Here is a 27825-nt window from a genome sequence, read left to right as displayed (position 1 = left end):
GAAATCGAATTATATTAAACAAAAAATTACTTTAAACAGTATAACACAATTTAATTTTTTAAAATGATTAATAATAATAATAATTAATCAATGATAATATAATTTATCTCTCAATAATTTACACATAACCTTTTTTTAGCTACTTTTTTATTGTTATTTGAGATTATCTCGGATGCAAGAAAAATTCTTATTAATAAAGAATTTACAACAGGAAATAGATAAAAAAATTGTAACGAAAATTCTAAGAATAATAACTAAAAGATCATACAGAGATATTTTGAATTAATTTTTTTTTTTATTTTGCATCGTAGATAATGAAAAGTTGATTCGCGAGGTAACTCGAAAGAAAGAAAAAAAAAAAAAAAAAAAAAAGGAAATCGAATTATATTAAACAAAAAATTACTTTAAACAGTATTGGCACTAGAGCGAATCGAGAGAGCCTGGTAATTAAGTGCATCCTGGCAGTGTGTCCATGGGTGAGAAGGGAGTAAATAGTGAGGGTCGTTTAACTTGATTTTCGCGTTATCATTAACTAGGTTAAAGTCACCGTGATGCTCTATGGTCCGGCCAATGTCGTTACGCTCTCGTTACATCGGGTAGAATCGGTTGTCCGAGCTTCGGATAAATTCGATTCCTTTCCTCGAAGAATCCTCGAAGAAACTGAAATGCGATATTTATTATCGAGTGTAATTCCAACCGTATTTTATATCTTGAAAAGATAAGCTCGTAGAATATTTCTGAAAAAGATGGCTACTTCAAGAAAGACAATTTTTAAAACGTAGATGATTCTAGAGATTAAAAATAGGAAAATAAAAGAAATAAAAATTGTTATGTAAAATTTATCTATACTTGCGATAAATTTAGTTAAATTTAAATTTCCAAGATATTTCACTCTATCTCTGTCACACCGCCTCACTATCTCCATCTCTTTAATGCAAACTTAAATTGCTTATAACCTAATAAATAATCTTCAATATTTTTATATTTATCAAATTTTACGTTTTAGAATCGATTCTTCAAATATATATATATATGTAAAATTTATTTCGTTGTAAATTTCAATATAGTTTTTCAATAAAATTTGTTTATTTTTATTTATTACAGATAATATTTTTACGTGTTTCAATATTAATTTTTTGAATATGAAGAAACTATCTAATAAAGAATATTTTAATTATATCTTATTAATATTATCGATATATCAAAGATTATCAATAAGATATCGATAATCGATAGTTACGATTTTACCCGAATGACTAACAATCGATTGGCAGCCAATTAGTTGCAATCGCAACAATCGATCACGTGAACGTTTTGTTTATATCTACTGTTCTGTTAGATCGACTTTAGATATCGTCTAGCGTTACAACAATTCTTTCTATTACGATTAACGTAGAAGAAATTCTCAGACATTAATTATATAATGAGGTGTTATTTGATATTTGTTTACATTTACTGATGGAATAGATAGAATAAAAACATCATTCACACGTATGTACATAATAAATAAGGAAATCAATTAATTGTTTGTTGATGCAAAATTATTATATCTGTCAATTTTGTGGCAAAATATGATTTTTTTTTTTTTTTACAATAAAAAAGTTTTTTAATGGGTTCATTGTTCGCTTTTAAACAAAACATTTTTCTTTATTATTGAATGGTATAAATTTTATTTTCATGTTCACAATTTTGTTTGTTCCTATCGTATTGAATGAATTTTTATGGTTATTATTTTGTAGACAAAAGAATATCAAGATATTTTTATATAAATTTCATAACTGTTTCAATTTAACGAATATATTTTAAAAATTACAATTTTAATTTTAGGAATGTATAAGATTCAAAATAATATAAGTTTGAAGAAGATATATTAATCACGTGACTAATGAGATGAGAAACAGATAGGACGGTCATATCTGACTTGTGTTGTTGGATTGTAGATAATACAGATTTCTACTTTTTCATATGCATTCTAAATAAAAATTAATGATAATTTTTAATTGAATTTTTATTTATCGAAGTTTGAAAAGTTTTACTTATTTCATTTTCTCGAATATTAATAAACATTTATGAATTTCTAAATTTAAAATTGTGATATTTTTGGAATCCATTCAACAAAATTCTATTCAATTTGTGAAGAAATATATTCAAGATTTTGAATAAATTGTATAGATAAAAGGAAAATGAAAAGTTCAAGGAAATAAAGTTTTAATTTAATTATTTTGATTTCAATTATTAAAGAATATACTTAAACAAGAATCATAAGAGAAAGTTTATGGAATGAAAATAATTGGGAAAAATCTCAAAAAATTCTTACAAACAAAATTAATCCAAGAAAGACAAAATTAGTTTAAGATTGTAAGAATCACTTTATTCGTCGAATTAAAATTTTTATTTTATTATTATACAAGTAACAATTAGATGATTGATTTAATCAAAATTTTTCAATATATGAAGAATTAATACATGTAAAATATCTGTTTGATCATCGATTGCTATTAACGATTTAACAGAAGATTTAAATCTTTTTTATCGCTTGAAAAAGAAAAAGAAATGGCTGGCAAACATTTTTATTATGATTTTATGTATAGATTCACTGATCTTTTGTTGAAAAGACCTATATCTACAAGTTTAGTACGCGAGCTATTTGAATTTTAATGAATCTGAAATTCAACTTTTTTTTCGATAAGTTTGAAAAATTTATAAAAATATAATTTCTTTGTTTTTAATATCTGTACGATTTATATATACAATTTCGACGAGACAACTATGAAATTTTATCCATGATGTTGAAAATTAAAAAGTTCAGGTCAGCAAGTTCTTTTTTATGAATGCTAAAAAATACTTTGTACCACCATTTTTTATTTTTCTAAGATTGCGAATGAATCAAATTAATGTTAAATGCTCCTATAGAGAGTGAAACTATCAAATTTTTCAATCAAATTAAAAAGAATAAATAATAATTTTTCTTGGATTACATTATTTTATAAAATTTATCTGTTCAAAAAAAGTGTCTTCTAGATATTAGACTTTGGATATTACTAATTTCTGTAAAATATTTATATTTATAATATTTATTTATTTAGTTTTCCATCATACATAATTCACAGGCTTTAACTATTAAAAAAAACGTTTATAAAAATTTTGAAAATTAACAAAAATAATGTTCTCTGAAAATAAGAACAAATAATGTCTGACATCAGACTGGAATTTATCCTTTTGATAGATATATATTTTTAAATATGTTTATTATTCAGATTGTAATATGAGTTCTGATAATAAATATTTGAAGTGGCTATTAGTACTATTTTAATTATATTTACAAAAACAAATTTTCCAAATTTATATTTACAAAAAAATTCTTACTTCAAATTCGTTCTCAAAATTATTGATTTAAGAGAATTGAAAAAGAATTAAAGAAGATAAGAAAAATATAGGAAATAATCTTAAGAAGATTAAAATCGTCGAAATCGAGAAAATTATACAAAAGGATTGTAGGAAAGATTGGATTCAAGTTGCTAAAAATGCGAGAAAATATTTCAACGATTATATTATTCTGAATTATATCAACAATTTTTATCACATCTATTAGATATCATTTAAACATCTCTTAAAATATTATATACCAAAGTTAATTTAATTTAATTTGATTATTATGATAATTTTAATTATATTATTACTTTAATTTGATTTTTAATATTATTAAAAAATATTCAACTTATAAAATAAACAGAATAGAAAGAATAAAATATTATTTTTTTCAATTTAAGTATTATAGCACCAGAGAAATTTTTTCTATATATCTATATTGAGAGCTAAATAAGCTTCAATGAAAAAAAAACACTACATGTAAGGTTAAAAAAATATATTTTGAATTTATATGAAAAATAAAATAATTAGTTAAAAGGAATAACTTATCCCTTGAAGTTACATCTATAAATATCACAATAAGGGAGAAAGAAATAATAGGGAGTTAAATAAAAGGTTAAAGGTGTATTAGAAAAATTTTCTATCGTTGGAAAAAAATATATAGAATTATATATATCAATGTGATTTGAGCACACCATGCGAGAACTAATGGTATTAATACATTTTCAATCCATACATATTCACATATTTATTACATATCAAGATTGGAAAATGATTGTAAAAACACAGAAACAAATAGAGATAAACAATAAAGAGATAAGAAAATAAACAATATAAAAAGCTTTATATTATATCAAATAATAAAGCAGGGATGCACAAGCCATGCTTGGTTAAATTGCGTTTATTCCACTTCCTTTATTCCTACCTTATGACTCAATGCGAAAGTTCTCCCCACTTTTGTTTAAAATGATGGTGGAGCAACTGTTGGCTATTGGCCCAACCAAGTTCCAAAGTTCAGCAATAGAATGTTATTTATTTCTGCACTTTTATTTTTTCATCACTGTACATCAAATCTGAAAAATTAGAAACAAGAAAATATTTAGTAAATTTTTAATAACGTATATTAAAATTTATTTTAACACAAATAATTGTACAAGATATCTTTCTTAATATTTATCCATAGAAAATTTGTTTCATTGCAAAATTCAAACACGATGTAGATAATAAATAGAGATGTAGCGTGAAATTTTATTATTATTTTCATATTTTATTTATATAATTTTCGATTCTCGTGTAAAGTAATTAAATCTATCATATATCGTTCAGTGTTACGCTCACAACGTTCAAAACGTTGCATTTCAATTTGTCAATGTATGTTATATTATTAACTTAGTTGGCCACTGTGAAATGAACATTCAGCCATCTGTCTCATATTAATTTGAAGCAATATTATTCGAGCAAATATTTCGAGTTGTAACACTCACGGCGAATTCGTCGAATCGATCTCGATATCTGATAATGTAGAAAATGATCGACGGTTGCCTGTACGCGAGCAAGCAATTAGATAAGCGGTTACGAGTTTTCTTCGCATCATTTGTTAGAATTGCGATTATTTATCTGACGGATTCTTTCTTTCAAACAGCATCTTCAAAAGACTCGTCTTTCTTTCATCATTTATTTCTCGCGGAAATAATGATTGTGTTATCAAGTTGTAGAATGATATTATGAGAAAATTTTTGTTTCATAAAAATGAATTTAAAATCGTTTTAATAAAGTGAAAAATATTCTTGTAGAATTTTTAAAAATAAAACAACTTTTGATAAATGAATTGAACAATTGAAAGTAAAATAATAAACAAAAATAATATTTTGTTTCTTGAAGAAATAGAAATTACAACAAAATTAAAATTATTATATAAAATTATATGGTATGAGAATAGATATAATTTATTTTTATTAATTACATATAGAAGACGTATAAAATTAATTTTGTTTTCTTAAATCGTTATTATAAATTATAATAATGTTTTTTTAATAAAATATATATATTTTTTTTCTTATTTATGATTATAATATTTAAATTTACATTTAATGTTTTTTTTTATAATGATATTTCATAAAATATTTCCTTAAATGTATTGTAATAAAAATAAAATATACATCTTTCTTGATTTTATTTGCACAACAAACTTTTTTTTACATTTATTTATTTCATATTTTATATTTTGTTTATTTAATGTTGTTTTGACATTAGACATTTAATTAATATCAATATGGCAATAGTCATTAATGCTCGATGGATAAATAACGTCACAGTGGTGGCAGCAGCTGTCAATGTTCAAAAAAGATATGATCCAATATATTTCCAGTGATCATCATAATGTTAACGATAATTCAAAAATCGATATATTAAAAATTATCAACAATTGATAGCCAAAACTATTATCAGAGTGAATAAATGGAAAAAAGGATGATAATGAGGGAAAAATAATATCATGACTGTGAGAATGAAGATATAACAAATTCTTTTGAAAAAGAAATTCTTCTGAAAAGATATTTAATTTCTGTTTCTGTATCATCATATGTTGTGTGTGTTAAAATTTGACACGAAGATAAAAATACAGACCAATTGATCATTACTTTGCTCTTTGAAACTATTTTATATGAAAGAAATGATATTATGATGTATAACATGATTTTAATTTATAAATTTAATTATCTTTCATATTTTTCTTGGTAAAAGAAATATTTCAAATGAAATTTACTCCGTTTTGAGAGGGAAGTAATTTGATGTAATTTCTTCAGAGATGAACTCGTAAAGAAATATGTCATCAGTTTTTTTTTAAAAATAATCGATGTTGATTATTTCTTACAAAAAAATATAGATTTATGACGAAACATTATTAATTTTTAAATATTTTAATTTTGTCAAATTTATTTTATTAAACGATAAGGAATATGAAATAATAGATGAAAATTTGAATTAAAATATTTACCAAGTCAAAATTAACGATTTTTTAAAAATTATAATAATATTTTAATAACTTTCGTTTGATATTACAAATTATTACAGATATTAGATAGTGAATAAGAGTTTTATCGTTTCATTCTATTATACATACTTTTTACTCAAATATATGTATTTTATAATTTTTTATTATCATTTAGATCAATATGACGAAAATTATCGCAATTTCGGGTTATCATTTATACAATCATGATAAAAATCCAATTAAATCAACCAGTCGTGAATACGTATATTCCACAATAATGAACCGATATTAATCCATGAATATATAACAAGCATAATTTTCCATTATTCTGCAGCGTAATGTCAACTGATTCTAGTTTTCAATTCCAGTCATGAAAATTTTCAGTTAATTAACCGCATTTATCATGATATCCACGTTTCTCCATTAATTGTAAATAAAGAGATAAAATACAAAAATCTAATATTGTGAATTAGAAAATTGTAGATAAATTATAATTTTTGTCAGAATTCAAAAGAATTTTTTTTAAGAAACATAAGTTAAAAACAAAATGTTTATATTAATATTCAATTCGTTGTCAGAAATGTCATTTTGAATAATTTTTCTTAACATAATTTAACTTAACTTAATTTTAGTTTTCGAATTATAAAATATACAGCAAATTTATTTTTAATATTAAATATATCATTTCTGGATGCATGATTTCTGACAAGATTTTTAGGTTAAATTTTCATGCCGAGTTTCGATAGATTATACAGACCCAAAGCTATTCCACGAAAATGAAATACGAAAGAACTTTTCAGCGAGCGAAATTATAATGCTTGAAGTTACAATGATACCTACTATTTATTAAATGTGAGGCTAAAAAGAAACATTATCCCAATTTAAATTTTATGCCATTGATCATTGTTTTAAAGCTACAGTTCCATATTTTTCTTTAATTTATAAATTAGATTTAGGTTAAGTTAAATTAGTTTATTTTATTACTCGATATTGTTTTTATTTCTTATTTAATCTAATTTAAGATCAGTAAGAAATTAAAAATAGTTGTTCAGAATATTATTTCAACAAAATATTTCATTGAAATAAATGATTATTAATATTTCTTTTTAAATATCAATATTTTTTTTAATATGTAAAAAATATTTCATAAACTATAATCATTCATAAAACTTGTGGATAAATTTGAAAAAAAATGTTTCTTAAAAAAATTTCTCTCAAAATTGATCTCAATTTTGAAATTCATTAACTTTTTTTTTTTAATCCGTTCAAATCCTTTTCATGAAAATCAAATTTTTCAAAAGATTATAATCAATGTTATCATTTCTTTATTTAATGTAATTATGGTCAAATCAAATGCAAATATTTTTTTTATTTATTTACATTATCAATATTATTTTACAATTCATTTTAAAATATCATTGAATTTATAAGTATAAAATTAAAAAACATTATTATTATGATATATATATAAATAAAAATCAAAAATACAAAATATTATATTTACAAATATATTAAAATAAAAAATTGAAATTTAAAAAATTAATTTTGCAGAAACTATCTTTTATATGAATTTTAAAATTTATTATAAAAAAAGATAAGTTTTTCCAATTTAAAAAAATTCCTTGAATATTAAAATCGTTTCTTTTTTAATAGTTTGTAAAAATTTTTAATTTTGAAGGGCATGTACGATAATACGATAACACTCTAAATTCTAATAAAATATTTCTACTCGAATAAATATACATAGCATGTATTAATTTTACGAATGTTCTAACCGTATTGCAAATAATTAATATTAATTGAATTTCCTTTGCCGTGAAAAGTTAATGTTTATTTCAAAATATATACCAGGAAATGAACGTGTCCCTCTTACCTTTGCAAACGTTGTAACTGGCATTAGGTTACATTTCCGTGAAATGATGTTGGTGTAAGCACTGGTTCGTCGTAGAAAGCGCAAATAACCTAACTTTTCGTTTGAGCCACCACACTTGACAAACACTGCTTTTATTTGATTATTGAATTCTTTCTCATTCTTTTCTCTTTAAAAAGGAAAATTGTTTATATTACAAGACCGAATACAGATTGGAATATAATTGAAAAGAATTTTCTGTAAAGAAAGAAATAATACTATTTATCTGTAGTTCAGTTAAGTTGAATCTTTTTCGCAATTCATATATGCTAACTATACATATAATATATGTATATCATGTTCAGTATATTATATATATAATATATGTATATATATATTATATATATAATCAGACATATACTATATGAATTTTTTGTATATTTATATCTTCTATAAAGTAAATATCAGTCAAACATTCATATTTAACCAGACAACGAAAATTGGACGATGATTGACAAAGATTCTAATTGATGCAGGATGCGTTTCATTTAGGCCAAGGTTACAAGAGTCAAAAAACGGACGTTAATATTCAAATGATTAAATTAAATTATTTCCTAGCAAACAATTTTTTGATTAAATATAATAATATATAAAATTTATTGAAAATATAATTTTCGAAATATAAAATATTATAATATAAATATCAAACATGTGGTGACATTATTCGTTTTAATAATAAAAGTAATTGTACAAAAATTTTTAACTATATTTTTTATCTATAATAAAATATTAAGAAAACAAAATTTTAATTGGATATATATTAATAACTTTAATGCAACGCATAATAAAAGTAATTATGAATAAGAAAATATAAAAAATTAATACTTAAAAAAATAATTTTTAGCTCTTTATGAATTATTTTTTTAAAAATTATTTTACATTTTCTTCCATTTATTATTGTTTGCTTTTTTTTGTTTTCAATGTGGTCTATTCCATAATATATCTATATAAAAGTATAAATTATTTTTTTGCATTTTAATAAAAATTATAATATTTTTATTAAATTTTATTTATCCAAAAATAAATATTTTTTCAAGAATAATATTTATATGATATTTAAGAAAATAGTTAGAATTTTTTCTATATTTTATCTTGTCTAGATAATTAAGAAAGAAATATTCAAAAAAGGAAAAATTTTACCAAATTCTAAATTATAAATAAATATATTTTAAGAAATATATTAAATATAATCTTTCAACTTCTTACTAAAGATAATAATTTTGTAAATCTAATTTTAATTTAATTTAATTTAAAGATTCAATAAACAAAAAAATTTTCTATTCCTTAATTTATTAAATTAAATTTTGTCGAATATGTCGAGTACAAGCGTCAAATCTATAGGCTTGTTTACATTGAAAAAAAAAATTATCTTGCATTGTATGTAATAAACATTTGCAAAAATTTTCGTAATCTTTGCAAACATCTAATAAAATATACATTAAGCGCTATATTATTTTCTCTAAAAATCTCAATTCCTCTGGTGAATTTCTGCACGAGAATAATATTCGATGTCACATTATCCTTTCTGCTCCTTTGCTACATTAGGCAGAGAATACGTGACTCGATATATATTCGTCGGCATCGTGGCGACATTTGGATTCGACGGATGTCTGATCAACTAACAATGGAAGTGGGGATAATATGACGTCACATATTATTCTCGTGTGGAAATTCGTCAACGGAGAACTATTTTTTTTTTTTTTTGGTTCGGATTACTGGATTACGATTAATAAATAAAAAAATTTGTTTTAATATTTTTCATTATAATATTTCAAAATGGAGGATAATATAAAAAATACGTTTAATTCGGAGGAAGAAGCTTTCAAGATATTCGTTGAAATTTTATTTTCATCTGATTTTACTCTTCGTGTTTCATTTGAAAATAATGCCGCCAAAAAGCGATGAATAAACCGTAATTATGAAGCGAGATATTTTTCTTATCGCACACATGTCATATTTGTATCGTTGTGAAATAAAAATGCATCTGATGATGTCGCTACTTGCAATGCACGTCATTGCTTTCGCACCACATACCTATATGCAAAGTTGCTTGTATAATGATATTAAAACTTTAAAATTTTGTGCAACTACGCGTAATTCGCGGGCTGCATGAAAAGAAAGAAAATGTTTCCAAACTTCTACGTAAGATATTTTTGAACAAAATTTCTAATAAATGGAATATCATCGTTTATATTATATATTAAATTCAAAATGAATTTTACCTCGTTCATTTAAGATTAAATTCGCAATTAATTTAATTTATAAACTCTATCGTAATAAACAAACCGATGAATCATAATTTTAAAATTAAATTTAACAGATAAGTTTCGATAAATTGATTTTAATTACGATAAATTTAATTCAATCCATCGATAAATCGCGATGAACGAGCCATATGATAAATTTACAATAAAACGTGACAAATTAATTTTATTGATTCAAAATTAATTTAATTTAATTTATAATAAATTACGATAAACAATGAAATTCCACATTTTGAAAGAAATTTTATTTATCTCTTTACGAATCTATTCTTTTAATTCTTATCTTATCAAAAATCAAGAATCAATAATCTTTCCATCAATTCAAAACGCCAATATCTCTTCTATTTAAAAAGAAGAAAGAATGATTACAGTTTCGATAGAAAATTTCTTTTTGATTACTTTATCTTATATATATATATATATATATCTTCTTTCTTCTCGTCCCTCGAAAGACCTAATTCTCCCACCTGGTCAAATCTTTCTTCGCTTTTCCTTTGCTTTTCGCTTCCGCGTGAGACGGCAACGAGGGAGAGTAATGGCTTTAAAAACCTTAGGAGGAGAGCTTCTCTCCGCTATCTTCCCACTTTGAAACGGCACCACGATTTTTATTCCCGAATAAAGTAAAGAGGCTTACCACCGAGGCTTGCCTTGCTCCATTCTATCATAGGCGAGGGATCTTAATGATCCTTTCCAAGCCATGTAGATTGAATCTTAATCTTGAGTCTCATATGTCGTTATGCTTTTTTGAATATTGTGCAATGTATATTCTGGGCATAATTTTAAACAAAATTTCAAATATTTACGTTGTTTTAAAAATTAGTCGAGAAATAATTTTTACTTTCGAAATGACACGAATGCTCTAAGCTTTGAAATGTCGTTTCATGAAAAAAGTATATTTAATTATTCTCGAACAAGTAATTGTGATTATTTTTTAATATGTCGTGGTTGAAGATTTTATTCGATGATAAAATAAAATTAAAAAAAGAAAATTAGATTAAGAAAAAAACTTAATATAAATTAATTGTTAAATTAGCTAATGATTAAATGAGTTTTTATTTTCATTTGATGGTGAAATTAAATTTAGAATTAGTTGTAAAAATGAACTTAATATTATCTCTCTATTGAATAAATTTTAGTTTGTATTGCAATTATAATTCCATCATTTTAGAATTTATTTCTTATTTGTTTATTCCAATTCACATTCTGTTCCAATTTTTTGAATATTTCTAATTTTTTAACCAAAATACATTTATATTTTTCAGATCAACTTTTCCATAAATTAAATGTTTGACAATTGTGAAATTAGCTTCTTTAGTTCATTATTTTGTTAAAAAAAAAAAATGAAACTGTGAGAGAAGAAAAAGATATGTTCGAAGTTTGTTGAAAGGTTTCAATTTGAAACGAAAGTTTAATTAATTTAAGTTTTCTTTAATAATAGTACGTATCGTTTAAAACATAGATTCTCAACTGATGTTATATAGATAATTTGTATGATGTTGTACAAAATAACTTTGTTCAAAAGTTTATTTTCGATTTTAATTAAATAATTCAAGTGAAATTTTATAAAATTAATAATCATTTTTCGAAAAACAATGAAGATACAATTTATTTTTTTAATCTTCTATAAGTAATTCTGAGATCGATTCTCATTTTTTTCTAAAATTAAACATTAAAATTTACAATTTTACAAAACACTAAAAATTAAAATATCATTTCATAATTTAATTTGACAATATTTTATTCCATAATTAAATCAAATTATTATTTTGAAAATTTCATATTACATTATAAATGTTGCATCAAAATATAATATGTAATAAAATTTAAAATTATTTTCATTCGTTAGTGCTCTGTTTATGTAATAACAGAGATTAAATAATAAATTGAATAATTTTGTTAATATATTATAAATTAATAAATAAAGATTTAGAAATTTAGAAAAAAGGGATTTAGAAAAAAATAATAATTAATAATTTATTTGACATATGATTATTACTGTATTATTTATCGATATTGCTAAAAGATTATTAATGAATGAATAACTTTCAAAAAATAAGTCAATTAATAAACGGAGACTTAAACGATAGATGAATAATAGTAATTAGAAGGACTTATTAAAGTTTGTTAAAATAAAGTAAGATAATTAATGATTTATCCAATGGAGGCGTATAAGTATATATGGTTATACCTTGAAGGAAGTTTCCTGGCACGAATTTACTTGAATTTACGCCAAATCTCAAACCTGATCCAGGCTTTGTTCGAACAAAATCCAGATCTTTAGCGTAGCCGTTCCGTTGACGCGTTCAAGTTCTCGTTTATTTATTGTTTTTTCTTAATCAAGATCCACGACTCTATTCATTTGACAAATACGTGTCTTATAAATGGTTTTAACTTTCAATGGCGGAGAAAAATAGATATTTTTATCGAGCGACAACATAATTCTCTTCAAGATGAGAAGAGAACTTTTCTTCGTTTCCTCGTGTAATTGTATCGTATTTTTTCAGAAAAATATCCTCGATTGTTCTTTCTTGATATCAAATATTAATATAGAACAACGAAATTTCATTGAAATAATGGATTTCACACTTTTGCTTTTATGATTGGATATTTATCAAAGAAAAATAAATTTTTGATAAAATTAATATTGCATTTTGTTGATAGTATTTTATTGATTATAATGTAATATATCTATTTTCATAATTTATTTGTACAATCATTTAGATTTAGATTAATTGATACTTAAGTATTAATTTTAGTATTGAAACAACAATATGGATATAAAAAGAATTTTATATTTCAACAATTAATTATAAAACTTTGTACTTATAATTAAGTTTGTTAAATAATAATTATAAAAAATATGTAAGTTGTATTATATATATTTTTGTAAAATAAAATCTTCACAAAAAAATATCAGATAAACAAGAGAAAAATATTATAAAATATCATCATTTATATAAACATGAATAAAAATATATGTATGTATAAATAATAAATAAAATATAAATACAAAATAACATTTATAATAAAATAAAATATATAAAATATAAATAAAAAGAAAATATAAATAAAACAGTAAAAAATATATATTTATATATTCCTAATTTCTGCATTACTCATAATTTAAATTGCAGTTATTATATAATGCATTTATCTAAAATTTAAAAATATGTATAAAAAAACACAATATCTATAAGCTATGTCTATGCATTATAATATTTGCATTATAATTTTTAAAATAAAATATATAAAATATAAATAAAAAAAACATATAAAACAGTAAAAATTATATATTTATATATTCCTAATTTCTGCATTATTCATAATTCAAATTGTAGTTATTATATAATGCATTTATCTAAAATTTAAAAATGTGTATAAAAAACACAATATCTATAAGCTATGTCTATATTATGCATTATAATATTTGCATTATAATTTTTAAAATAAAATATATAAAATATAAATAAAAAAAACATATAAAACAGTAAAAAATATATATTTATATATTCCTAATTTCTGCATTATTCATAATTCAAATTGCAGTTATTACATAATGCATTTATCTAAAATTTAAAAATGTGTATAAAAAAGCACAATATATATAAGTTTTGTCTATATATATGCATTATAATATTTGAAAAATAAATTAAGTTTTTATTCAAGTTCCATCCTTTTCATATTCATAAAAATTTGATTTTTCATAAAAATTAATATTTTGTTCATGTGATTTTCATTATACAACAATATCATATCTTTATTTTAAATAATTAGCTATTATTAATTTTTCTTTTTCGTTATTATTAATTCCTTTAATCAAATTTCGCTTTATTATTTCTACTTATTGATTAAGCTATTTATCAAATTCATTGGAAATTTTGATTGTAATGCAATTGAAATGGCTTGGATTAATATCTATTGTGCGTATGCATATCCATACCACGTGACCGCCATATTCACCGAAACGTATTGAAAATTTAATTGAACAATTGTTAACAATTCCATCGTATTTCACCTGCGCACATTTTATTTCTGTGAATGAATAGATTCGTTACCAATAATCGCTATATCGAGTTATTCGATAGATTAGATACTAACCCGTTCCAATGTGATTTACATATCTTTATTAATCAGCAAGGCATACATATGTATATCGAGATTAACGTTTCTCGTCTCGTCGGAATCCTCTGTTTCCTGGTAGTGTTTGATTATACTTAACACGTTGTACCATGCACGAAGTGGCAGATTGCACGAGGGTATAGGTTAAGCTTATAATGAAAATCATGTTGAACCGTAGTTTCGTGATCCAACTTATCTGAAAATCCCTTTTACACGGAGGGAAAATCGCTAATTTTATAGACTTGAAAGAGTAAGTCCTTGTCGTCATTATATTAAAACTCGATAGATAGAACAGCCAAGGAGATATTAAAATCTCATTTAGGATCAGAAGCTGAACTCGATTTTCGCGAACAGAAGCGCCATCTTCCCTGTACGGAAATCCATAAGGTTCTTTCGTCTTCCCTTTCTCACTCATTTCTGAATTTAACCTTCATACAGATAATGTAACAGATAATATCATATACTAATTTCTAAATATATATCAATTTTGTAGAATATTCATATTATTATAATATTGAAATTGATCATTGGCAAACTTTTCTATGGAAAAATATTTTTCATAAAAAAATTATATGAATGTAAAACAGAGATGTTTCGTAGCTCATTGTGATATGATTCAATTCATATTTAATTTGTTTCCAATTTACATATTTTTTTTTATTTATGTTGTATTTTAAATAAAAATGGTATTATTTTTTGGAAATATTTTGTGAATTACTATTATTTTATGGTTATTTACATAATTATTATTATTTTGATCAAATATTTCAAGAATAATAAAATATAAACTATTAATCAAGTTAAATTTCTAATATTATTGTTATATTTGTGAATATCTTCATATTATATCTTCATCAGATAATGTTAGAATAATATAAAATTATAAAAATATAATAAGATTGTAAACTTGATAGTAAACTTGCAGTAAATAAAAAATAATAATTTCTTTATTGTAATCTAACCTAAAATATAACAGAGTTAAAATATTAAAAAATATTATCATGTAAAACATAAAAAATATTTGTTTAAAATAAATATGTATAAATAAATTTCTTTTGAAGATTCGATTGCATTTGTTTTATATATATTATACATTCAATATTTCGCTTATTGTTATATGAATAAAATATACATAACTATTAAAGAATATATAATTATTAACCATATTACTATTAAAATAACATTGAATTATTTGAATAACAAAGTATACATTGTGTATAGTATACATAAAACATAAATACATCATAAATACATGTCCATATTTCAAAGGGCAAATCTATACGTATGTACATTATATACTGTATCTTTTGATACAGTTTCATCATTTAGCTGACAGATTCTCACAAATTATCTTCATTAAACTCTAAAACTAACTAATGTTAATTGCCACATTTTTATCTGCTTAATCATTGCCAATACCGTTGCCAATATTTAGAATTGAAATTTTGAAATATTTATGACTTTATAGAATCTTAAAATACATTATAAAACAAACTGAACACTTTTTCTATTTCATTCATAAGAAATGATTTTCTTTTTGAATTATTTGAATAATTTTTTTATCCAATTTTTTTTATCCAATGAAGAAAGCGAAATCGAAAAAAAAGTCACTAATTATATGCTAAAATAAATTATTTATGAAAAATATCGTAATATAATTATATTACGTTAAAATAAATAATTCTAAAAGATTGTAGCTTTCAGTTTTAATGTGTTGATTTTCATTTCTGATGTATAGTTCGACCGAGGCTCGAAGTTTGTTTACGTTTTTTTTGCTGAACATAGAAAAGAATAGCAAATAAAAAAGAAAGAAAACTGAGAATCAAGGTTAGTTTAGAAATTAAGCTTAATAATATATATATATATATATATATATATATATATATATATATATATATATATATATATATATATATATATATATATATATATATATATATTATAAAAAAAAGTTATTTATATTAGTTAAATATTTATATTCTATTCTTTATTTTAACGTAATCTATTTCTCAAGCTGCTTTAATCTATTTCATATTTTTTCATTTATATTTATTATATTTACTATTTTCTTTCAATTCAGTTTTTCTCTCTTTCTCTATCTTTTTCATCCTCTTAATTAGTATATTTCAATAGTATAATAAACGAGTATTTGAAATAATTAGAATAATGCACGTTTTAAATTTCAATAAAATTATATCAATAATTACAATGAACTAGTATTGTCCCAGCAGTAAATCTATTCTCTTTTCCCTTCTTTTGTTTTTCTCATCTCAAATTCAAACATATATATTTTTACAAAAAAATTGCTGTACTCATATATATCCAACTATAGGCAATTTTGAATTATAATGATATTTATTAACAAAGCGCACTTGTTTATATATTAATTATATAAATAATATTATATAAATAAATTTATAATTATATTAATAATATATATTTATTATATAAATAATAATTCACAATAATGTATTCAATTCATATTCACATGGCATTGTTTTTTATATTTATATTTGCTTATTTCAGTATGTAAATTTCATTTATTCTTGAATTATGAATTATACTTTTATATCATTCGCTATTCTGTATTTAAACATAATTTAAGGAAACCAGGAATTAATCCGTGCATCACAGAAGGCTTTTAGGTCGAGTCGGCCTAATTTAGAGAAAATTTTGGATCTCTAAATCTTAACGAGGGTGGTTTACGTTTTCTGTTAAAACGACAAGCAGTTGGTGGCTCGTTCATTTCGTGACATCGGAAACCTGTAGGCGGCTAAAGATCCTTTTCATTCCATTCCAACCTTCCTTCGGGATTCACCTTCGTCATCCTCTTAATATCAACCTGTCCAGGATTAGGCGTCGTTTTAATATTGTTCAGAAGAATTGTGCTTGTTTGACGATTTTATTCTTGGCTGTCTTCTCTAATTAAGAATCTCTTGATTCAGAGATAGATGAGGGTTGATTTAAATTCTTCGTTATTATTATGATTTAACATGCTGCTCTATTATTTGTTTTTTGATTTGTTTATTAGATTTTTCGTATAATACTTCTTTACGAAATGTGTAGATTTCGTATTTTTTAAAAAATTATTATTATTTTATCTTATTTAATAATATATATAATAATAATATATATATCTTATTTAATATATATATAATGATATATATATAGAAGAGAATATTGAGTTTGTGGAAAAATTTTAACTTTTTATTATAAAAATTTTATTGTATTTTTATTGTATTATTATATTGTATTATATATTGTATTATATATTCATATGTAATTATTATTATATTAATAACATTAATAAAAATATATGTCTTTATTATCGTTCAAAAGTTTGGAATTATATTTTTATATAAAATTTGTAAATATTAAAATGATCACTTGTAATAAAAATGTTAATTGATATTGACAATTTTAACAAAAAATTAATAAATTAATAATTAAAATTTATTTAGTAATCAAAAATAAATATTGTGAATGAATTTTGATGAAATAAAAATATGATTTTGATTTATATTTTAAAATGATACTTATTTTTGTTTTGATATATATTTTTTATTATTTGGCAAATTTTATAATAAATAAATTTAATATTTATTTTTAATATTTTTATTTGAAATTTTTTGTTACTTTGAATGGTAATGTATACATGTATATTGTATATATATATATTTCACGAATATGTGAATCTTTTGTTTCATATTAGAAAAATAACAAGTTTTATATGTAAACAAATCATGCAAAAATTAAATATATAGAAAATTTTTTCTATTTCGTAAAAATAAATAAAAGTATAAAATTTTTTGAAACACTTCCAATTTCTGTCTCGTTTTTTAAAGAAAACCTGAAATGAAATTAATTATATTAAAATATATTAAATTATATATCAAAATTATACTTTTTGATCTTTTAATTTTATTTTTATTATAATTATTTAATCTTATAAATACAGAAGAGAAACTACATATACGTGTATTTATTATTAAATTTCATTTACTATTAATGTTTCATTTATTATTAGGTTTTACTACTTAAACCGTATAAATAACGAATTTACACAAAACTTAATCGAACTTAGACGAATAAGAAGGAGATAGATATTGTCTCTAATTAAAAAAACCTTATTTTACATGTTCAGATTTAAAAATTTAAAAAACAAAAAGCCTCAATTTTGAAAATATCGTTTATTTGATAATAAAATATCATTATATTAAAATATATTCATAAATGTGTTTTAATTTCTGCAAAATTAATTTTTGAAGTTTGCAAAGATTTTGTATTCTTTTTAAATATTTTAAAACATTTATTTTTCAATTTTTTAATTATTTTTAAATATTAAACGTTATTTTCTAGAAGCATAAATTAAATTATTGTAAATTATTAAATCGAAATTTATAAAATTATTGGAAATAATAATTTTCAATTTTAATGCTTCGCAAAAATTTATCGATCAGAATTTAACAATTTAAATATTATTATAGAAGATATACGTTTCTTTCATTATCAATAAAGAACAGTAAAGAAGATTTTGTTCCATCCTATCGTGCAAGTAAATAAATTGAAGACCCTTTTTTAACGATATTGTCCAATGATGCGAGAGTTTTCCATTCCTCGGAACTCTCGTTCTTTATCGAGTTAAAAAAAATCGAAGAAAGACGTATGGAAGGTCTCGCATTGAGCGGTCGAACGAAAGCAAATGTCATTTACACTCGATTTAAGAGTTGAAACTCCGTGTCATGTAAGCTGAAAGAAGAGAGGCAAAAAAAAAAAAAAAAAAACGAGAAGGGGAAAGAAAAGAGATGAAATTTCGACGTGGCTCAATAAGCTGTCAGGAAATTGAGTTTGATGGATCAGGCAAGTATGGCGAAACGAGGATAAACCGCAATTGACGCTCGCAAAGAAGAAAGATCTCGAAGGAGCAGTGACAGTTCTAGATAAAATCGAAAGTCTAGAGCGAGCTACTGTACACGAAGCATTCGCATTTGTGTTAGAGGCGAAACATTTACTTAACCTGAAAATTTTGAAAACTTGTACACGTGTGTATATAATGAATATTAATATATTCATTGGAATAATTTTGGAAGGTCGATTCATTGATTGAATTTTTTCATTTTTATATAAATTTCTGTGTAAATTTAATTTTGGTAAATTATTAAAATAAATTAATAATTTGAACTTGAGTTAGATCATTATCTATTGATTAAAGAAAAATTAAATACTAATTATAATAATATTTATATATATAGATAATAATAAATAAATTATTTAAGAAAGAATTTGATATAAAAATTATATAATGAAGAAAAGATTATAATTTTATGTTATTAATTTTTTTGCAAATAGATATATAGAGAATATATGAAAGTTAAATTTATTTTTTTAATTGATTTATTATTTTTTTAAAGAATAACAATCTATTATTGGTTAATGATAATCTATGAGATTGCAATTATAAATAAAAAATTGATTTTCATATGTATTCTATACATATATCTACTTACAAAAAATTAAACTTAACTTGAAATTGATTTCTTCTACATGCAATTATGAAACATTTTTTCAATAAGCAATTAACGAGTTATTTAAAAAAAATCACTATGATTTCTAAAGTTTTTTTGTACATTATTCTTACAAAATAATATAATATTTATATATAACCTATCACTAATCGACTATTTGATATTGTCTTCTTTCTTTCAAATATTAAATTATGTCAAATATGGGAAAATAAAAGATAAACTAAATTTATTTTTCTTACAATTATTATAATTGAAAAAAAGAATATAGAATATTAAAATATAAAATATTAATAATTATAATACCAAAAAATATTGAAATTGAAAAAACTTTAACTCGAAAATTTTATTAAAACGAAACAAATAATTTTTTTCTACTGTTCTACTGCTTCCATTTCGTTACTAAAATATATTTGCTTTAGGAGATATCTTCTTATCCGTTGATAGGATTTCTTACTTTTTCTTCATGGTAGAATCTCCAACTTCCAAAATCTCGTCACGATATTAATCTGGTAGATAAAATATCATCAAAAGAAAGATGGCTTATTTCCTACTATTGATCCGATATATGTATTGAACCATTGTTCATTTTATATAATACGTAAGTAGTAAAAAAGAAATTCTTCGATAAATATAATACAATTATTTGATCGCGTAACAAATTGAAATAATTTTTGAAAAAGAAATTGATGAAAATTGTAAAATTTTGAAAATCTTGATTGGAATTGAAATGAGAGATAAAAGTAAGGAAATTCATCTAATCTAAAAATTTTAATATTAATTTTAGTATTAATGTATAATTAGTTTTTTAACGAATTATTCATATTTTGAATACAGTTATATAATATACAATATTTCGTAATTTTAAAATAGGTTATTATTCTAAAGATTTAATTATTGAATATTTTTTTTTTTAGAAAAAAATAATTTATTTTTCAATAGTGAATTTAATTATTGGAACAATTTTAACTGTTTCATATTCTTTTCGAATTTTAGTAATAATAAATAAATATTTAATAATAAATATTATTTTTATTAAAGAAGATAAAATTATAAGAATTTCAATATTAATGATAATAATTATAACATTAATTTATAGAAAATTAATTTTTAATACAATAAATTTTAATTTATATAGAATTAATTTATTATTATATATATTATTATATAATTTATTATTATTAATAGTATTATATAGAATTAATTTATAAATTAATAATATTTAAAATGATAATTTTAGAAATAATTATAGGATATAATTTTTATAAATTTATTTTATTAAATAATAAAATTGGTTTATTTCAAATATCATTTATATCTATAAATATAATTTACAAAAGAATTTATAAAAAATTAATTATAGTAATATTTAATTATGAAGTATTTATTGAAAAATCAATTATTGAAATATTATTAAGTAAGCTTATATCTTTAACATTAAATTTACATAGTTTAAAAATTACTAATATAAAAATTAATATATTTTTAACTATTATAATTACAATATTTACAATAATGATACAATATTACAATATTTTTACAATAATATGATAAATGAAACTTAAAAATTTTAATATTCATAAAGATAGAGCGAATAATGAATATATAACAAATTATTAATGAACTCATATAAAATATAGATAAATTTTAATCCTTTAAGATTATTTTGTATATTTTGAATATTTTTATTATTAAAAAAAAGATAAAATAAGATAAAAATATATTTTTTTGTGTTTTTATAGTATTAATGAATATATTAATAATATATATTTTTCATTATAAAAATTGAGATAAATCATATTATATCATAATACCAGATCAATCACTTTGTATATGATAATATACTGTAATGTATAATAAATTACTGAACAAAAATTAATAAAATCAATATATTCTGAAGTAGTTTGTGATAATGTGATATTTCAATTTGTTGATAAAATTTTAATAATTTTTCACTTAATCAAATTGGTTAAATTAGTTAAATTTTAGCATCTTAAATATTGCAAGAAAAAAAAAGTTTTATTCCAGTTTATTACTCATTATCCATCTTTATTGTAATCATTTAAAAATTACAATTTATTCCTATATGTTTCAGACACTCTATATTCTACTGCACGTACATTTTTTTCGTTTCTTTTTTTTAATATTATAATGCATATAATTATTTATTATCGTTAAATACTATTATTTATTAAATAACAATTAAATAATATTTTCATAATAGTAATTAAAATCAACGAAACGGAAAATAAATCGTTGAGAAGGCATTAAACCAATTCTTGGAAAACTAATAAATCGACCGTACGAGAATTTCGGCCCTTTGATTTCCCAAAGGAGAATTTCTCATCGATTCCTCGCATTCCTTCTCACAGTCTCTGTTCCGTTCACTTTAACGCATTTGCTATGTATGTAGATCAGTAGTTTCTAACCACCTTGAAATTGTCTCACTTTCATGCTCGATTTCATTGCGATATTTCATGTAATTTAGAACTATCACTTTTTAATAAATAATCCAAATATTTTATATATACATTTGATTATGATTGAAATCGAAATTAGAACTTTAGATATTTGTTTAGATAAATTTAATTTAATAATCAAGTTTAATATAATTTTATGTTTATTTTTTCTCTCTCAATCTTTTACTATATTTTCATAATATCTCTTTTGTGTGTTATTGCTCTGATATAATAGTCTTTTTTGTTTAGACATAATTTTCCTAATTTAAATAATGAGAATGAATCCATATAAGAAAATTAACTCTTATATTTCACAAAATTTATTTGCATTGTTTTTTTATTGTATTATTTTTATTTAAATATAGATTTATTTAGTAAATATATTCAAGATAAATATATAAAGATTGAAATTAGTTTTCTTGTTTTCTTATTTTCATTTTTGTGTTATATATGTATGAAGTTATATAAAATAGATATATGTACTTCTATTTTAATAAAATTAATTAATAATTAATACAATATTAAATTTTGTTTTGAACAACATTTTTTGTCTTTATAAAATAAAAAATGAAAAAAAATATGAAAAATGAAATAAAAAGTAAAAAAAGAAAACTATTAATGTTAATGAAAATTAATTGATCATTTTATCAAATTTAAATTACAATGTTTTGATATAGTAAACACATTTCTGTTATTTACTAGAGATTGTTTCAGTTTAACATTTTTACATTTTTTATATATTGTTAAAAAACATTATTATAAATTATCTAATATCTATTTCATCTCATTCAGACTTCTTTTTCATTCTCACTAAAACGTAAGCAAACATGATAATGTTTGGAATTCTCAGAATGCTTATTTTTTCGTTAGTAAACATAATAATGTTTCATTATATGTTTATTAGTAAAATATTATTATATTATTTATTTTCTTTTTCGTAAAAGAATAATTTCGTTGAATAACGATGTTTATAGAGCAGCTATAATGTGTTTAAAAATATGTGTCCATTTGAGAATTACTTTGGAGAGTACAATTAAATCTAGTTAAGTCTAGTTAAAAATAATTTTTGAAATTTTTATTCTCAGATAAACGATAAAAAATTTGAGAACTTATTTCGATAGAACATTCAGAATTATATCTGCATGGAAATAGCTTTATATCTACTCTTTATTGTTTCTTTCAATTTTTTTAAACTTACAAATATCTCGAAAACTATTATTGATATTGAAAAATTTTTTAAAAATTGAGTGATTTAAAAAAATACATTATTTGATATAAGAGATTTTTTTCTAGATTTAGTTAAAGAGAATATTTGGAGGTTAACTTTTGTGAATAAAATTATAAGTTTTTCAAATATATGAAACGATGCAATTAATTATTTCCTATAAAAAAATTATTATATATAACATATAATAAAAAATTATAAAACTATAAAAAGTTATTGTTATATTGAAAAATTATTAATTTAGAAAATATTTTAATTTTAATTTGTAGAAAAATTATACTTGTTATATAAAAGATAGGAAATGCATAAAATGATACTTTTCTATTCATTTTGTTGTCAACAAACTTTGTTTTAGAAATAAGTTTTACAAATTTACAATAAGTTTCAAGTCAAAATATCTTTTCAATTAATGATTTCTTGATATTATAGTTATTCAATTATATGTTCCTTTGAACTAGTCAAAATTTTTCAATATTATCAATTATGAAAGTTTTTCTTATAATTGAATATTATAAGTTTTTTGAGATATTTAGGTAAATGTAAATAATAAATCGTTTTAAATAAAAATTATATATTATAAATTATAACAAAATTAAATTTTTTTTCATATTTTGTTATTTACTTGATTTCAAAATCTATATAAAGAATTTAGTATAAATAATTTATAAAAATATTCACAAAATGAATTTATTTTTATTTAATTTTTATTTAATAATAACTAATAATAAAATTTGTGCTCTATATTTATTTTAATTTGAATAATTTTTGAGATTTTCAAATATCCATGTCGAAATATAGCGGCGGAATATTTTAGAACGCATAAATATAATAAACTGCCATCTTGAATTGGACATGCGCAGACGATGTGTAGTGTAGCGACCAGTTAGGTTAAAATCGAGCAAAACGTGCACGTGCATTTTCAGTGAAAAATTATAAATTTACGATTTACAATAGATTATTTTTTATATTTATATAATATAATATAAAGGTTTACGAATTTAAAAATCAGATTTCGATCTGTCTGTGATTAAAACTTTTTTCATCTTACGTAACGTAATTTATTTATCGGATACATATTTCAAAATGTATGTCTTCTGTAATGGAGGAACCGCTTAATGGAAGGATATCTATTACCTATGGAAGAACCACTGATGGTAGATGGTGTCGTAGCATCCTAGGAACACTTTGTACAGCTCATAAAGTGTCTCACGATTGAATTAGCTGCCGCGCATCGATATCTCGGCGAAAACGTCCTTTGAAAGGCTATGTGACGAGATATTGGATGTTCTTTTCAACCATTATATTCCTGTGTCAAATTAATTCTTGCGGAACGATAAAATATTTTGTTATCCCACTTTTATTTCTTTTTTTTTTTTTATGTGAAACATCAAAGCAAGTTATTTTCAGTCTTTTTCTATGAATAATAGATAAGATGTATGTTTCAAAAGTTATTTTCTTTTAACCAATCTTTTGATGCCGAATTTTGTACCAGAATATTTTATACTCTAAGGTACGAAGTTGTTTCTAATTTCTCGATGCTTTTATCTCAAACTTGGATATCCTTTCATCTCAATGGCTCTCTTTGCGTACTTTTACACTAAACTCGTTGAAAACTATTTCTTTTGAGAGTTTTATTCTTGTTATACGGATTTTAAACTTTATCCATGTTGATTGTTAGCTTCGATGTTATAATATTGAAACAAACAGTTTCGGTACTGTTTTATTTTTATATTTAAAGTTTCTCGAATTGAGATTTAAATTCTATTTTATTAGTTTCTTTTACTATATTTATCTACATTTAATCTTCTATAATCCTATTCTTTTCAGATAAAAAAGTTATATCTTGAAACAAATTTTATCCAATAAATTCTTTAAAGTACGAAATACAAACTAAAACTATATTACGTAAACAATCTTTTTAGTTGCAAAGGAATTAGATATTACATTAAATTTTAATGCAAAAATTAAAAACAAATTATATATATGTATGCAAATTATATATATATGTAAGTATATGATTTTATGACATTACAAAGAGTTTAATCTTTTCAATTTCAATATAAAATATCACAGTAAGTAAAAAAAGATTTGTTTATCTAATTTTTTTTTTATAACTTTATATAGTAATACGTAAATAAAAATTTCGATTAGCTTAACTTTGATATTTCAAATATTCGAAATTCAAGTTTGAAGATGCTTAAATCTATTATTATTTTTTGATTATATTTTTGAGTTACTAACATAACCTTAAAATAATACAATGCAATAGAATCATTTTATTTCTTATGTTAATTGAAATTTTTCTTTCTTAATTGAAATTGATAATGGATTATATTTTACATACATTTTCATTAAATATATTATATTTTAGAATTGTTTTCTTATTTTTTAATAAAATACATGATTTTATTTTATATTATTATTATTATTATTATTATTATTATTATTGTATGTCTCTCTATTCGATTTAATAAAAAGTTCTGCAATTTTTTTTTTAAACGTACCAGATCAAAAATATGAGATAAAAATAAATATTTTTATGTGTTTATTGTCCAATAACGACCGAATATCTATCGATCAATACAGAATAAATTTCTTTTTATCTCAAAATTGGCTTCAATATATCGGCAATTGAAATTTAATTAGGAAATGTTTATTCCATCTTTTTTTTTTTTTATTTACAAGAAAATATTTAAAATTTTCTTGTAAATAAAATAGAATTTAATATAAATGTATCAAGTATTAAGATCAAATACATATTAAATCAAAAAAGATATTAATCGTTTTATTTAATATGTTTATAACAGTAAAGTTTAGATAAGAATGTTTTATCTTATAACTAGTAATTTTTAAAATATCCTAAAATTCTAATATTCTAAAATTGTTTTTATTCTTTATTATTTTATATTTAAAAATTTGCTTTTGTTTTCTATAAATTATAAAATTTTTATTTCTTATTATTAAATATAATATATCTAATATTATTCAGTTCATATAATATATATAAATTATAATTATTACTTATTATATATAATTATACATTTATAACAATACTATATATATTGATATATATATATATATATATATATATATATATATATTATAAAAATAATAAAAACATATTAATAGAAAAGTAAAATTATCTAATGTTACTTAATTTTACTGTAATGCATTTAATGGATAACACATATCTACTAAAGAAAAAAAAAAAAAAAAAAAATTCTGGAACATATATGTTCCAATCTTTAAAATTGCCACACGAGTTTCAAATTTGATCTACTCTACCTCTAGTTCGGTATCGATTTTTTAAAAGAAAAAAGTATTGAAAATAAATTACGAAAAAATCGAGGTCAAAAAAGTTAAGAGAGTACAGGGGATAGATCTTTGGTCTCATACTATAATTCTCGTAGCAATAAGCTTTGGAATTTCACCGCGAAAATTGGCTGCATACTACATACTGCATACTACATACTGTATACGAGGGAAAATGCACGACACGAGAGTTGCATTGCATATTCGAAATGACGTATAAGATTGCACTCTTACCAACCTTATTTCGTAAATGCGCCTCCTCTAACGGAAATGATTTAAATTGTCACCGTATATCTTGCTAGTTTCCGCGCCTCCTTTCTCTCTACACCCTCTTTAAGTCCTTTTATCGCGTTCCTGGAGAAAAGTTTTAATATTGGATGTAATCGTAAAACCTTCATTGCCCTAGATTTTATGTTGCTCAATTTCTAAGAAAATACAGCATGTAATCATCGTTCGTAAATATTTGATGTTATAGAAAAAAAATAATTTCTTTTATTGCGTTTCAAGTATCAGAATTGAATAGAGTAGAATAAAAGTAGTATACATAATTTCAAATTTGCTTTTAAGAATCATTGAAAACAAATTTCACAATAATTTTTGTATTTGAGATTATGTTCTTATATAATGAATGATTACATAATAATATTAACTTTT

General features: G+C 21.6%; 1 protein-coding gene and 1 long non-coding RNA gene across 4 annotated transcripts in view; one reads left to right on the top strand and one right to left on the bottom strand.

The window, feature by feature from the left end:
* Positions 1-27825, top strand: part of LOC100578662 (cadherin EGF LAG seven-pass G-type receptor 1) — a 144663-nt gene that overhangs the window by 19055 nt on the left and 97783 nt on the right. The gene's annotated exons all lie outside the window — the stretch shown is intronic.
* Positions 299-8520, bottom strand: LOC102655787. Its single transcript, XR_407554.3, has 3 exons — positions 8235-8520; positions 4295-4442; positions 299-660 (listed from the first exon to the last, which is right to left on the bottom strand). It is a non-coding gene; the product is annotated as an uncharacterized LOC102655787 (long non-coding RNA).

Source organism: Apis mellifera, linkage group LG16, assembly GCF_003254395.2.
Source record: "Apis mellifera strain DH4 linkage group LG16, Amel_HAv3.1, whole genome shotgun sequence".
Lineage (NCBI taxonomy): Eukaryota > Metazoa > Arthropoda > Insecta > Hymenoptera > Apidae > Apis > Apis mellifera.
This window is presented reverse-complemented; position numbering and strand designations above follow the sequence as displayed.